Source organism: Chiloscyllium plagiosum, chromosome 24 (assembly GCF_004010195.1).
Source record: "Chiloscyllium plagiosum isolate BGI_BamShark_2017 chromosome 24, ASM401019v2, whole genome shotgun sequence".
Taxonomy (NCBI): domain Eukaryota; kingdom Metazoa; phylum Chordata; class Chondrichthyes; order Orectolobiformes; family Hemiscylliidae; genus Chiloscyllium; species Chiloscyllium plagiosum.
The window spans coordinates 39,618,088-39,635,161 of NC_057733.1; the positions used below are offsets into that span (position 1 = coordinate 39,618,088).

At 39.2% G+C, this 17,074-nt stretch overlaps 1 long non-coding RNA gene across 1 annotated transcript in view; it reads right to left on the reverse strand.

The window, feature by feature from the left end:
- Positions 1-3,468: 3,468 nt before the first annotated feature.
- LOC122562207 overlaps positions 3,469-17,074 on the reverse strand; it is a 33,795-nt gene continuing 20,189 nt past the window's right edge. Inside the window, exon 3 of the long non-coding RNA XR_006315263.1 lies at positions 3,469-3,567. This is a non-coding gene — a long non-coding RNA (uncharacterized LOC122562207). The remainder of the gene's footprint in view (positions 3,568-17,074) is intronic.

Here is a 17,074-nt window from a genome sequence, read left to right on the forward strand (position 1 = left end):
ATTCAAGGAAGCTAAAAGAAATCTTCACCAGTGTACGCAAAATTCGTCCATAACATTATAACAGTAGATCAGATTTTTATTTTCATCACTGGATCTACAGATTGGTGAAAGGGATTGCCTAACTTTATCAATTGGAAGAAAATATTGAACTTGATAATCTATACCATGATTTCATATGTAACCATCACTTTTTAATAAATTCTATTTGATATTTTAAAATTAAAAATATTTCCCATTATACAATTGTGAATTTCGTTAGAATACGAACTGAATTTGTAACTTGAAAATGACAGCTTTTGATTGCAAATATGAGAAAATTAAAGTTAGAGTTCAATCATGTATGTTGATTATTTTGAAATCACATTTCCAAACACTGGTGCAGCTTTCTGATAACATGAAAACCCATTAGATTGACTGCTGTAAAAGCCAAAAAAAAAAGAAACAAAAAGCTTATGGAATACTGAATTCCACATGGAACTCACATTATGAAAGTAATGTTGCTCAATTATTGCATGTGACTCCAGAGCAGAGCAAATGTTGATCCATTTTGCCAAACAGCCTTTGCTATTCTTTTTCTGAATTGGAGTCATCTGATGCATAACCACATGTGCCTTTATATATCCAGTCTGTGAGATGATCAGGAAGTCCAGTTTTTATTGTGACTTCATATATCTTGCAACTGAACCTTTGATAATGAGAGTCTGAAAGAAAAATATTTAAAATGTCAGTTTCTGACTGTCAAAACAGCTGCTTTTTTGTAAAGTTAGAAACGGTTGGATCCAATAACTTATTTAAATGCAAGCAGTGCCTTCTGTATTTCAAACTTTATTTGAACTGTACTTTGAAGAGCTGCATACACAGGGGATTGCATTTGAGCCCAACAAAGATGAGAGGATTGAATTTCTGCAGTATGATATCCTAATTAAGGAGAGGGAGTAGCCGAATGCTTATGCCTCAGGTGTTGTGAAGCAGAGATGTTTCGAAGTTACCGGCTAAACATTGTAGAATTTATATGTTAATATCTGACAACCTGTGATATCTGACTTCATTTTAATAGGATCTAGAATTTAGGACCACCAAATGGATACTGCACCTAAGGAGACCAATTGACCTGTCAGTTTTGTCCTGGAATTTTGCAAGTGTAATTTCATGAATCCCCATCTGCCCTGCAATACTTTGTATTCAGCAGCATAACCAATTGAAATCTGTAATTTAATATGCTTTCACCAGTCTCTTGTGCAGCACATTCCTGATTCTAACCACTCACTGCATAAAAAAGGTGTTTTCTTATTTCACCATTGGTTATTTTCCAGTCACCAGAGATCTGTATCCATTTACTGCTACACCAGTGGGACCAGTTTCTCTCTAACTTGATCTGTCATGATTTTGAACACCTCCATTGAAACACCTCTCAACTTTCACGAAAGAGAGCAATCTCATCCATACACAGAATAGAGCACAATACTCCAGTTGAAGTTGAATCAGTGATTTATAAATGTTCATCATAACCTTTTATGCACCTGTTTATAAAGTCCAGGATCCCATATGCATTTTAACAAGTTTCTTGATCTGTTCCATCAGCTCCAAAATTTATGTACATATACTACTAAATCCCTCTGCTCCTGAACCCAGTTTAGGATTGGATCCTTTTTATCTGTTTTGCCTTTCCTTATTCTTCTTACCACAGTGTATCGCTTCACAGATCTCTGCATTGAATTTTATCTGCCATAAGTTCACCCATTTCACCAGCCTGCTTATGTCCTTTTGAACTCAATCACTATCTCCTCCAATGGAATCTTTCAAATTTACAAATACAAATGTTTGCAATGTATCCACACTATAGATTATTATTCTACTGAGACATGGATAAGATCATTCAGGTGTTATAGATAACACTTGATCTGTGCATTCTATTAGATTGTTTTACCTCACCTGAGGAGGTCAAAGTTTAATTTTTCAGTGTTGTTTTGAATCTGTTCTATTTTCTCTATCAATTTTTACCTCTCCCAGGATTCTGGAATTAGGAGTAAAGGAACAGTGTGCTTAGATGCTGTGTAATTTATTATATTTTATTAAATGTGATAGAAATTTAAAGGCATACTTTTATGTGCTTTTGGTTGAAATGAATAATGTGAGTATAATGTGAGTTAGTGTCACAAGAGATATTAAGCGTGCACCTAATGATTTCCAAGTCACTATATATAGATAGTGAAACTTGTAAATGTAAACATTTTGATAGTAAGACAGACAATAGTTTCAAAATGATTCTCTTGAATAAGTTAATCTACAAAGGATATTACAACACGACAGCAATAAACATCAGTTATGCAACTCTTTTTGTTGAAATGATAAAATAGCAATCATGGTTATCTGAGTTCATTGAGAACTGTAAAACTGTGTGTTTCTTTTCTCGAGTGTAAGTATTACCACTGTAATATAATTACATTTCCAATCAAGTCAAATTTGAAAGATAACTTGAGGTTTCTATGCATTTACATTTAGCAAACAATACATTTCAGATTCTGCATTTTATGTTAGCATATTATTTTATACAAATTCATTTCCAAGGTAAAACAATGTTGAATCAGGACACGCTGCACTTTCATAATAGTAGCCATTAAATGATACTGGTCTGGATACATTTCTTTCTTGATAAAACAACACTGTTATATTACAAAAAAAATTTCAACACACCTCACATCTGTGTAACAATATGGTGCTTTGATTTGGTAACAAAATAGGAAAGCAGAAATGTTGAAAAGGTGAAATAAATAGAAAATACTAGAAATGCACAGCTGGTTACTCAATTAAAAGCATGTCCCTGATTGAATGACCACCTGAGTCTTTCCAGTATTTTCTTTCTCGTTGATGTTTGGAAACTGTACTTATACCTCTGAGGACCTGGAAAAATAGTCGAAGTCTGATGGCGGCAAATTACTCCACCTGTGAACTCTGGAGCAATATTTGCTGCCACTCGCTTTAGATTTCAGTGGGAAAAATCTATCCCAGGGCCAAAAAATAAAAGCCTCCAATTGAATCCAGAAATAAACTTCCTTTTATTGTAGCAAAACAGTTTAATTCTGATTTTAAATCAACAGTTAGGCTGTAAACCAGATCCTAGGCCATTGGGGAATGATCAGCTCTTAAAGTGTCAGAATTAGCAATTGATGGAGTTGCAAGTTTCCAGGCTTTTTTTTTTAAAAAAAGACTTCTCTCAGATACAATCCACCATATTTTTCCAAGCATTATATCGGAATACATGCCAGAGAAGTTTGCAGTTTTCACATTTGTGAACTAAGTCTATATATATATACATAATATATACTGTATACTTATATGTCACAATCAACTATTATTGTAATTATACAATGAATTCTATTTGTCTGACAATCACAAAAACACCTCAACCTTCTTCCAAAAGCTGCTTTTTTTGCACTAGTTGGTGATTCAAAGGAAATGCCTGGAAAACCGAAATGTTCTGAGATTGGTTTCCGACCGGAGACTGAAATCTGTCCTGTTCAGTAATTAAGAAGATATTTATTTCAATTGTCTTTGTCTGCATCTTTCCTGAAAGTATAACGTAGTGAGAAAAGGTCAGAGGAATATGTAACATTGATTGGAAGATACCAGATGGCTTTTAATAATTACTTCAAGAAAATGTTTGATATGCAAACTAAGGGATTAATTTCATACTGTTCACAATTAAGAATCCATAGCATTCTTTCATGTGTAAGGAACCTGAGACAAAATCACTGACATATTCCTTCATTACAACATTGGCCTATGTCCAAAGCTAAATTTTGCTTCAGTTTCCACTTGCTAATTTTTTTTGGGTGGACTTGGATCATTTCCTGAATTCTATCTGCGTAGCTTTTATGTATCATTATAGGAGCATCATAGAAAATCAATATTAACATTAGCACTGATTTTCTGGTTTATAGATATTTGAACATCGCGCACACTCCAAATTACGACCATATAGACTTGGTGGGAGACACCTGGGAAGCTATAATGGGTAATTCCTGTGCTCCCTTGGAGCGGCTGAGAAGTTATTTGGCTCTGAGTTAGATTCAGTGACTTCAAACAGTCCTGAGTTACTTATCTGGGTAGTTACCCAGGAAATGGAAGGCATCCTCTTATCACTGAACTCCCTCCTCAACTCCTAACCTGACCACCTAGGCTCCCCTGATCCTATGAGTACCCACCAGCACCAAACCTCCACCCAGCTCTTCCCCTCCCCCCTACCCCAGCAGTCCCCTTGACAACCTGAGCTGACATTATTACCTGTGCACCTGCCATCCTATCCAACTACTTCACTCGTCTCACCCCTTTACACGTGCATGCTAAACCCTTATCCATTTATCTCACCCACTCACAAACCTACTTATTCATCCAGTCACTCATAGACTCACAGGAACACACTGAAAAATATTAGAAAAAGTAATGATGCACCTGAAGTAGAAAGTATGTTGAATATAACATTTCAAGCAGTCATTTTAAAATTAAGTGCCCAGTTATTGGTGAGGAGTGCTTCTAATCAGCACTTGGGATGGCTTGAGTGAAACTTCATAACTGGTGAAGTTTTATTCAATTGGTACAATTGAAAGAGATCTAGCAACAGCAATACCAACATTATAAGTTTTTAGAAATACTTATCGAAGTTGGTTTTCTAAATTAATTACTCTTTTGAAAACCTACTTCTGAGAGCTTCCAGTGTTGGAATCACAATCATGGTTTTTAAAGGTGCCTCTTTGAATAGTTGACAAGGATCAAATATTCCATTGCTTTGATTAGATCAGTAAATGTGCTCTATCAGGAATGTTCATGTTAATTAATGGAGTGTATGTTCATGATTTTTGACCCCCCAGCTTGTGCGCGGAGAAGTTACGTACTTTATATTGTACTAATCTTCTTCTTTGTTATACCAGCTGCAGGTTTCTATCTCTTGCGACCCCCTTTGTTTGCTTTAGCCTACATTTCTACAGTTGGGCTGTGTGTGAATTGATTTTTTTTGGTTAGTTTGAGGGCTGGGAATTGGTGTTTACTGTTTCTCTTTACTCTGATCCATGGGAACTTGTGAATGATTTGGAAGGAAGGACCTGAGTTCAAATTGAAGGGCAAGCATTTCTCACAATGACAGGGCAATGAGGAAAGCATTTTCTCATGGCTCCTGTTGGTGGTGGTGTGCAGAGGAAATTAGGAAAAATAATTAACATCCTAATACGATTCTCTTTCTTCCTTTGAAGTGTGCAAACGAACTTTTGAGTTAGCAACTTGAAATGTTCCCAGCAGAGCATGAGCTCCAAGGTATGGATGTTTCTATTTCTGAGGTACAATTGGTGCAAGCATTCTTATGTTTTAATTGTCATCTCCAGTAGAAATGTTGGGCGTGAAGTTTCATCATAGTTGATGTTAAATATGTCTATCAGCAGGGCAGAAGTTTACAATAGATAGGTGGGTTATGGAAGGGGGAGTAATGTGGCAGCGTAATTCTAATTGTGCAAAAATATGATTTCCATTTATGAACTATGGAGCAGAATTGTTTGCTGGTTCCCCATTATATTGCAGAGTTACTTCCAGAAGTAGTTCTATACTCATAGGGCTTTTGCCTCGCCGCAGTAAATAATCCTGCATGATTACACATATATGAGGTGCATTAAGGACATGATAAGATACTTGTATTAGTCTTTCTTTTCAATATTGTAGGCCAGTTTAGTGAGAAAGGAGATAACAAGTTAAAAATAAAGCCATGGCAACTTTTTGAAATTAAACCCTTTCATTTCTCTTCCCATCACTGTTCACATGGTAGTTTTGTTTATGTTCAGTATGTCCAAAGTGTCTCTTGATATTTTCCATAATGAGGTAAGCAGATCCTATTGTGCAAGAGCAAAATTACTGTGATTCAAATATTGGAGATCATGGGAGGTATTTGATTAGTAAGTTTCAGAGCAGCTATATATCCTGCCTTTATCTTCCATGTTACAATGATATACATACATATGATTGCAAAGACAGTACAGAAGTAGGCAATTGGACCCAACCATGCTAATGTTTATTCTCCACATGAAACTCCTCCCAGGTTCTCTCACCAACAGCTATCATTCTGTATTCCCTTCTCCTGCACATGCTTGTCTAGTTCCCCCTTAACTGCATCTATACTATTCTCTTAGACTCCTGCTTGTGGCACTAAATTCCACATTCTGAGTACTCTTTGGGTAAAAATGTCTCTTCTGAATTTAATATTGGATTTCTTATATCGGTGACCTCTATTCATAGTCAAGAGTCTGATTCTGGAAGGGCTTATGCCCGAAACGTCAATTCTCCAACTCCTCGGATGCTGCCTGACCTGCTGTGTTTTTCCAGCACCACACTCTCGATTCTGATCTCCAGCATCTGCAGTGCTCACTTTTTCCAAGGCCTCTAATCATTATATTGTCCTGTAATAGGAAATAATCTCTGTCTATCCACACTACAATCATCATTTTAAGTTCCAAATGCCTCTTTTAGGTCACCCCTCAACCTTTCTTCAAGGGAAAATAGACCCAGTTAGCTAATCCTTTCCTGACATGTATATCTATATGTTTTTGCGAACATTATTTAATCTTCTCTGCAACATAGACTGGAGAGCAGCAAATGTGACTCCACTGTTTGCGAAAGGAAGTAGACAAAAGATGGGTAACTATAGGCCTGTTAGCTTAACTTCTGCAGTGGAGAAAATGCTTGAATATGTAATCAAGCAAGAAATAGTGGGACGTAGAGTCATAGAGATGTCTCGCACAGAAACAGATCCTTTGGTCCAACTCATCCTTGCCAAGCGGATATCCTAAACTAATCTAGTCCCATTTGCCAGCACTTGGTCCAAATCCTTCTAAATCCTTCCTATTCACATACCCATACAGATGTATTTTGAATGTTGGAATTGTACCAGCCTCCACCATTTCCTCTGGCAGCTCATTCCATGCATTGACCACACTCTGCATGAAAAAGTTGCCTGTTAGGTCCCTTTGAAGTTTTTCCCCTCTCACCCTAAACCAATGTCCTCTAGTTCTGGATTCCCCACCCCTGGGAAAAGACCTTGTCTATACACCCTATCCATGCCCCTCATCATTTTATAAACCTCCCAGCCCCAGCATATTCAGCCTCTTCCTACAGCTCAGACTCTCCAAACTTGGCAACATCCTTGTAAATCTTTTTTGAATTCTTTCAAGTTTCACAACATCCTTCCCAAAGGAGGGAGACCAGAATTGTACACAATATTCCAAAGTCTTACAATTGTCCTGTATAGCTGCAACATGACCTCCCAACTCCTATAATCGATGCTCTGACCAATAAAGGAAAGCACACCAAATCCTTCACTATCCTGTCTATCTGTGACTCCACTTTCAAGGAACTATGAACCTGCACTCCCAGATCTCTTTGTTCAGCAATTCACACGAGGACCTTACGATTAAGTGTATAAGTCCTGCCCTGATTTGCCTTTCCAAAATGCAGCACCTCACATTTATCTAAATTAACTCCATCTGTCACTCCTCGGCCCATTGGCTCATTTGATCATGATCCCGTTGTACCCGAGGTAACCTTCTTCACTGTGCACTACATCTCCAATGTTGGTATCAACTGCAAACTTATACCTCTTATGCTAACTATACCTCTTATGTTCACACCCAAATCATTTACATAAATCATGAAAAGCAGTGCACCCAGCGCCGATCCTTGTGGCATACTACTGGTCACAGGCCCACAGTCTGAAAGGCAACCCTCCACTGCCACCCTTTGTGTTCTACCTTCGAGAACATCCAGATAGAAATGATCCCATCAGGCAGACACAGCATGGGTTCATGAAAGGCAGGTCATGTTTGACTAATTTACTGGTATTATTTGAGGACATTATGAGCACAATGAACAACAGGGAACCAGTGGATTTCCAGAAGGCATTCAACAAGGTACCACATAAAAGCTTGCTGCATAAGAAAAAGGTGTGTGGTGTTACAGATAATGCATTATCATGGATAGAAGATTAGCTAACTAACAGAAAGCAAAGAGTGGGGATAAATGGGTGTTTTTCTAGTTGGTGATCAGTGGCCACTGGTGTGCCTCAGGGATCAGTGTTAGGACCGCAATTGTTCACTATTTACGCAAGTGATTTAGAGTTGGGGACCAAATGTAGTGTTTTAAAGTTCATAGGTGACATTAAAATGAGTGGTAGAGCAAAGTGTGCAGTGGACATTCAAAGTCTACAGAGGGATGGGGAGGCACAGAGGCCCAATGGTTAGCACTGCTCCCTCAAAGCACCAGGGATCTGGGTTTGATCCTAGCCCTGGGTGGCCATCTCTGTGGGGTTTGCACATTCTCCCTGTGTCTGTGTGGGTTTCCTCCAGGTGCTCTGGTTTCCTCCCACAGTTCAAAAGTGTTCAGGTTAGATAGATTAGACGTGTTAAATTGTCCATTCCATCCAGGGATGTGCAGGCGAAGTGGATTAGCCATGGGATACGCAGGGATAATGCAGTGGGGTGGATCTGGGTGGGATGTTCTTTGAAGGATTGGTGTGGACTTGATTGGCTGAATAGCCTGTTTCCACACCATAGGAATTCTATGATACTTATTGCAGAGGAAATCAGCCTACAGTAAAGCCGACAGAGTCAAGTGGAATGGTGGCCTGCATTTGACTGCTTCCTCCCTATATGAGGAGAGGAACCAAGCCCCTGGACAGGTATTGGAGACTGCTCCTGATGTATTGGAGCCTCCTAACTGAAGACTGTCTCCCTTGATTTGGAATTGGCAAAATATTATAAACAATACATATGCTTGGTACCATGAATTGTTGAATGGTGTGGCAATTTCTTATCTTGGTAGACCCTAATAAAGTAATTAAACATTTTTATCTCTAAGTTGTGGTTCATTCAATGGTCAAGTTTGGCTGTCATTACCCTGGCTATCTGACTCTTGCCACCATAGCTGTGTTACTCCCCTTGAGGGGTTGTTTCCTTATGCCCAACAAAACCTCCCTCCATTGATAGACTTCCTGAAAAAAACACTTGCATAGTTCTATGTCTGACCCTAAATGCTTTGGGCTATTCAATAGACCAGATTGATATTCCAAAGAAATAAGTTATGTTGCCAAAAACATTTTTTGTGTAGTTACCCTTTTGAGGACACTAATTCTACTTGTCCACACCAAATTCCCAATGTCTAGCACACTAATGCCAAAAGCTTGGCATTATGATGATAATTTGCAGGGTCTGTCTGTTTCCTGACATTGCGCCAAGTCCATCTTTGGGAGTTTGCCTGAGTGAAATTTCTTGACTTATGCATCTGGGAAAACAAGTAACAGGAGTTTCAAATATGCCCTACAATAATTGTTTTTATATTTTTTTTAATAGAACAATTTCTGAGATGAAGATTAGTCTCTTTCAATTGTTGTGTTTTCTATGAAAATAATTTCCATCACAAATTAAATCAAAAGACCCTTTCCCTTTAGAAGCCGAAACTCATATGATTTTGGCTATGCTCTCAAAGCTAAAACACTGAAATGTTAAGGAACATTGTTTTCAACTGAGCAACTTAAAGCTCAATTGAAGGAGGATGAATTCCTGCAGAATTGGATTAAAGTCTTGAGTCAAAGCTATAGATTTTATGGATGGCTGAATTTTCCATGTCTTGTTCATAAATTTAGAAATTGAGAAGTCCTCAGGGTAGACATGAAAGGCTAATCTGACATCACAGTCTTAATATTCTTAAGTCTGAATCCTTCATCAAAAAAAAGTCCCATAAAAAATACAGATGGGATTTAGATTCCACAAGAAAAGAATCCTCTTTGCAGTCCTCATGGCACAAGTCTAATTGTTTTTACAATTCTATCCCAATTACCTTTCCGGGAGTAGGTTTCCTGAGCTATATCTGGAATGGCCTGAAACCAAAAGAGAAAGTGCTGGAAAATCTCAGCAGGTCTGGCAACATCTGTGAGGAGAGAAAAGAGCTGATGTTTTGAGTCTAACTGACCCTTTGTCAAAGCTTTGTATAATTCAAATGTTTGAAACTCCAACATTAATAACTGCCTTTGCAAGTGATGTTCAACAATAATAACTGTGAGGTAACAGGGATGGAATCATACAGGGTCTTGAATGATGTAGGCTTTGGTGAGAAATGTACCAGAGTCTCTCAAGACATTTGGGCAGGTCTACCTTGCTGTTGTGAACGATTTGCTATATCTTTTACTAAAGTTTTAGGTATCAAGGTGAGTTCCAATATGGGAATGGTGAGTTGTCTATTAGAGGAATTATAACTTGTTAATGAATTTAGCGAGTGCACTACTTGCCTCATTAATGTGCAACTTTCTAATATACCACCCATTGTGAACAAACTGGACACTGAGAGTTCTCAACACAGAAGTCAGAGTGGCAACTTTGGCTCACAGCTTGCTCTAAAGGGCCTCCATGTTGGACACTGGGCACCAACATCTCGAGCATGCTCCATGGGTACCAGCCATGTGCACCCCACGATGTCCACATATGTTGACATGCAACGTGTGCAGGCTTCTAAAAACCCTCATGGCACATATTTGATCCACCTACTAGATGCTACATCTACATCTATCATTATAATGATGCAGCCAGGACACTTTGCATTCAGGGATACACACCCATTCATGGCCTCCACTTGATTGCATTCCTCATCTGTTTGCCTGCTCTTCTAGTAGTCACTCACTCTATGCCTATCTGATCTTCACAGCAGCCTTGCTTTGCTCTTTTGCAATTTGCCCTTCAGCCAGAGTTACCAGTGTTACAGTACAGTTGTACTGCCTTGCAATTTAGCACAGACAGTTTTTCATAGTTGTCAGGAGTCCACAGTCTATTTCATTGTGTTAAAGTACTCAAGTTGATGCCATCAGTGAGAAGGAAGATGTCCACTGTCCTCTGTTCATTTGCAAGTGTTTCAAAAAGTTCATTCATGGGTAATGGGCATTGCTGGCCAGGTTGGCACGTATTGCCATCACTAATTGCCCGGGGGAGGGTTGAGAGTTAAATACATTGCTGCGGTCATGTGTAGGCCAGACTGGGTAAGAATGACAGATTTCCTTCCAGGAAGGACATTAGTGAACCAGGTGGATGTTTTATGATAATTGGCTTTGTCACCATTAGGTTGGTGTTTTATTCCAGATTGCTATTAAAATCAGTTGCAAATGCAAGGGTCCTGTCATTCAAAGCCTTATGTACAATCAAGTCACCACAGACATTAGGTCTTGGTGCATGTTGAATACTCCAATTATGTTATTCTTGTTTATTCCTAGGATTTACAGCATCTCCTGGCAACTGAATTTATTTTTTTTGTTCTCTGAATATAACAGAATGGGGATGAGAAAGCGGGATAACTGATGATTTGACAGCCCTTTCAATGCCCTCCTGGTGAAGTAAACTTTGAAGGATCTGTGAAGCACCTTAACATGCATAATTAAGGATGCTATGTAAATGCTTATATGCATCAGCTGGTTTACCAGTTGGCAACATTCTCCTCAAGTCACAGGTTCTGGGTTCACATCCCACTTCAGGACTTGTTTGCAAAAATCAGCTCTGATGCTCTTGTGCAGGGTCAAAGGAGTACTGCACAGTTAATGGTGTTCTGTTTTAGATGAGACATTAAACCAAAAGCCCATCTGACCTCTCAGGTGATGCTATGGCACTATTCAAAGAAGAGCAACAAATAGATCCATGGCCAAAGAAGTGAATGCCTCAATCAACACCACATGATCAACATCACATTGCCCTTTGTGGGAGTCCGGGCGCAAATTAGCTGTTGCATTTTCAATATTATAAATGACTACTATTCAGAAGTGAATATACATTGTTTGAAAAGTCCAGTGGGTATGTAAACGTATTGTATAAATGCAAATCTTTTCCTTGTTTTCTTTATAAATGCAAGTTGTTAATTTCAAATTCATTTTCTGATTAGAAAATGTAACTGGGTTGCAAAATATCAAGTTTTTGCCATTTTGTTTGCCTTATTGAATGTTTAATTAGAACATAGAACATAGAAGAATACAGCGCAGTACAGGCCCTTTGGCCCTCGATGTTGCGCCGATCCAAGCCCACCTAACCTATACTAACCCACTATCCTCCATATACCTATCCAATGCCCGCTTAAATGCCCATAAAGAGGGAGAGTCCACCACTGCTACTGGCAGGGCATTCCATGAACTTACGACTTGCTGAGTGTATCTACTTATTTCATGAACAAAACATGAACATAATTAATTAATTGATTTTGTATTATAGGTGAAAGTAGTAGAAAGAGTCAATTGTACAGTCTTTGTAAGAAAGTGACCTTCAGCAGTTAGTGGCATGCAATTCCACTTCTACAAATTGTTATTTCCCTGGTTATGTGTTAAACTTATTCTGTTATAGGCTACAATAGATTGTTTTTAAAAACAATGCAATATATTTTTGGTGACACTATATTTTAAAGAGCTCTCTATTATAATTGTCAGCACTTTTCTGGCAGTAATTTTGTAAATGATTAAAAAACAAAAAACTCTGTTACTTTAAAAATTCACAAAAATAAAGTTTGGTTTCCGGCACGTGTAATGTTTTCCTAATGTTAGTTAGGTAGGTTATATTCCTTGCTTTAATGTAAAGAGAAGACCAAATCAGCTTTAATATAGTAAGTTTGAAATGGTTTGTTATTTGGTTTTTATGAGACAGAGTAGAATAATGGAAGAGCTCTGCCCGTTTTAGTGCAGCATCTTCCTTCTATGTATTTGTCTTCTTTGGTCTCTTCAATCTGTTCCCACGACTTTGATATCAAGGGCAAGATTGTAAATCATTCAATAACCATACACTTACATGGAATTAGGACCAAGCTCTGTAAATTTATTGTATTTTATTTTACTTATTTTATTAAGGAAAGAATGGACATGTGAAGGGCATGAGTTGATTAAGTACTTTGAGCACACATAAAGAGAGGCTTCACATTGTTACTTATTTTAATTTGGTAAAATTACTTTGTTCGTTTTTATTCCAATGGCCTGCCACTTTAAGGTGATGTCTATTTGTCTTTTGTTCTTTTCAAAAGAGTATAAAGAGGAGCTTTTAGGACCCAGGGTTTTGCTAAAGGAGGCGATAAACATTTGAAATATTGCTTCTATAAATAAATCCAGAGTTAAGTAAAAGATTAGTGTTAGTTTCCACTTCACCTTCTGACTTTTGATGCCAGAGGTGAGGAAGATTTGTATATTTTTATGTCAAAGGATGAAACTCTTCAGGTAGTCACCTTAGCTTTTGCACCTGCCCACTCATTCTTCATTCTGTATTCTTCTAGCATGCCTATAACCTTGTTCTGACATTGTATGACATTTCAAAATTTGCAGATTACAAATACCTTGCAAGTATTATAAACGAGGATGAGGTTAGTTGAAGACAAAGAACAATTGCATTTATCAGACTCTCACATATTACAGGTTAAGGACATCTGTTATCAAACAATTGAGGACACGAATCTCAAGAAGACAAGGACATGATGGAGGGGATATGGATGTGACAGGTAAGACTCAAGTGTGAAAATAGGAAGACTGGCTTGATGCAACATACAACAAAGCAGCAATTCTAAAAGGTTTTCAAGAACAGAGGCACCAAACCCTAACCTGGGGCTTTATGTGTAGAATAGTTACAGGTCACTGAACAAGGTTGAAATAGAGCACAGAAGAAAGGAAGTTATGATGAATCACCACAAAAACCCTGTCCAGGTTTCAACTGGATATTTGTGTCCAATTCTGAATTCTGCATTTTAGAATGAATGGGAAACATTAGAGAAGTTGCAGAAAAAAAACTATATCAGAATGGTTCCAGGTGTGAGGGTCTTGAGTTATATTGCTAGGTTTAGATGCTGAGCTTGGTCTCCTCCGAAGAGAAAGGTGACAGAAGGATGAGGGCTTGACTTCACTCCAGATGCTCCTTCCTTACAAAGAGAGAGGGGGAGAGAGAGAGATTCTGGTCGGTACCCAATCAGAGGTGGATCTACAAATAGGTCCTGTAGAAGTCTCCTCTGAGCACACTCCAGAAGTACCTGATGCCCCCTTGCCTCTACCTTACCTGTGACCCACAATCCTGTGGATGTTTAAACCAAAGATGGTGAGCCTGCAGATGCATTGAGTATGTCTGATTCCTCTAGTTAACAATGCCATGAGGGTTGCCTGCTCAAAAGTCAACAAATTCCAGTATTATGGCAGGATTGCTCTACCCTCAGTGCAGACTTTCAGACCTCACCTAAATGTCGGGGTAGGAAGGGAAAAAGAAAGTCTTTTGAGGCAGAGATGAAATGGGCAAAACTCCATTGTAGGTAAATGATCACATTTGTAAATATATGTTTACTTTTCATCAACAGTCATTTGAATAAATGTCATTTGAACTGCAGCTACAAGAATGCAGCGTGAGGGCTTAGAACACCTTAGATTCACACCATGTTCCAATTCTGTCCAAAGAATAGCATTTTTTTGATAGCGCGCGCGCACGCGCGTACTAGCATGAGCATTTGCAATGATTGAATGAGGGAGCATTGAATGTTGGAAGGCTTCCATCAGTTTGTAAACATAACTTCTATCAGACTCCACAAAAATGGGATGGAATAAACTGAATTGGTATTGAATGGCCTCAGTAACATAAAGACACCTAAAATCAGTTAAAAATGACTTCACATAACTCAGTTCCATCGAAAACAGTTGCTAAACAAGCCCTGTCTGGGTTGCTGAACAGTAGGTTGGTGAACGTGATGTTCCTTCTGATGAGTGCCTTCAACCTCCTAATTGGTGCAATGCTGTGGCTCTCACAGAGCTTTAGCCTGACATAACCTCATTGTTCAGTTGTCTTGAGCAAAGAGCCCAAGGATTAATCAATGTCCTTTGTATTCTACCACAATGAACCCTGAGGGCTGACAAGCATGAGTGCCTCATTTTGAGGAAATATCTTATGACTCTCTTTGGCCACAGTGGAAGACGGTGTTGCACTGCAGACCGTCTGGGCAGTAAATACATGGCACTCCAAACTCTGCCTTTGTGCAGAATCTAGCACCACTGCCCATCTTTCATGTCCACAAAATCCTATGGAAGACAAATGACAAAATGGCACATTTGGCTATAAATTCTGCATTAGGAGGCTGCTTTATATCCTTCACAGGTTGCTGCTGATCCTGGGCTTCCAGAACATGTCTGTGGGTGCTTGTAGTGCAGTGAGCACAGAGACAACATCTTTCGAGCCTGGGCTCAGTGGGGATGATTCCAATGAGTCTTTGTGAGCAAGATCAGAAATGAAGGAGGCTCCAGAAATGTGATCAAACAACTGTCCCAGTTGGCACAAATATTATTTAAACGTCATCCTGGGACATGGAAGCCTATGACAAGAAGGGCAATGGGATGCCTCTGCATAGACTTTTAACATTGCAAGACTTATAAACTCAGATGTTTGTGGCACAAACCCATTTGGCACACGTGTGGTATGATGTATATGTGGCAGAAATAAGGAGACTTTCTCTCCCCTCCCCCATCACATTTCCCAAGAAAGGCAGTGTTGCATTTAAGGTAATATTGTGCACATTTTACAGTCCAAGGTATCAGGTGAGCTGCTCCTGGAGCTTGAAATGAGTTTGTGAATTGTGTAACTTAGATTAAACTTTATCGCTAGTCTTAAATTACTTCCGCCTCAGTGACAGGATTAACTTGTTCTGTTCAATGATATGGTGGAGATTGCTTGTGGCCAGAACTTGTAGTTGACACAGCTTGTCAATGCATGAGATGTATATCCTCAATTCTGTGATAACTGATGTCTTTAACCTATAATATATGTGTGTTTGATTAATGCAATTGTCCTTTGAAAAGTCTCACATCCCTTGCAGGTAGACCCCTTCCCTGGGAGATTTAATGAAAAGCATTTACTCCATGAATGTGGATGTGGTAGCAGCCATTTTTATTTCCATTGTGCACTTGTGGTTTGGATGAGGATGGAAGGTGGTGTGAGTGACACAGTACAGAGTGAGCTGCAGACTCAATCTGTCAATTCTGGTGGCCCCTCCACCTCCAATAAAAGCCTTCTTGTTACTTTCTGCTTTGCTCTCCCTGTCAATCCTGTCATGTCTGATCTTCCCCATATAACCAACCAACTCTTTTATTTAACAGTTCATCTCCCAGTTTTCCCTAGTCATACCAATATAGTTATAGTTATGACTTGAATGCCAGCCCCATGTGATGTTAAAATCAACTTGCAGTGAGAGAGAGACTCACTGAGATCTTTGTGGAGAGAGGAGGAGAACTTCTTCAAGACAGGCAAGCTTGGCAGAGGATTCGCAGTAAGGTTAAAATCAACTAGATTCCTGATGAAGGGCTTTTGCCTGAAACGTCGATTTTCCTGCTCCTCGGATGCTGTCTGACCTGCCGTGCTTTTCCAGCACCACTCTAATCTTGACTCTAATCTCCAGCATCTGAGTAACCACCTCCGCCTACCCCCATGTGATGACTAACTACATCCCTGACTGTGTTGCACTCCAACTGACTTACTGCTAATTCCTGGTTCCACTGAACCATTCAATGACCATGGCCCATCCCCGTAATGGAACAGAACCTCCAACTCTGAACACTCAGAGTGGCTGACTGTGTCCAAGTCCCTGGCCTAATAGCAAACAATCCCTTAACTGATTGTGACAGAACACCCTGACTGATAATTGTCCCCTTGATTTTATTCAAAATGACTCCCATTAGATTTTGAGACATACCTGTTTAGTTGAAGCCCATTCTGTGTGTTTGCAGCAGTAGATCCTGACAAATTCTGAGGGTGTGACATTACCATGGCATAGTACCAGGCACCAAATTATCCATCTCTTGACTGATCATTGCTAGCAAATGTGACAGGCTGCCTGACCTTATCTACACTAAAGGCAGCACAGGACCTAAGTACACTGGGTGGTACAATGGTTAGCACTGCTGTCTCACAGTACCATGGACCTGGGTTCAATCCTAGCCTTGGGTCACTGTCTGTGTGGAATGTTTTGCATTCTCCCCAGGTCTGTGTGACTTCGTGCTGGGTACTCTGATTTCCTC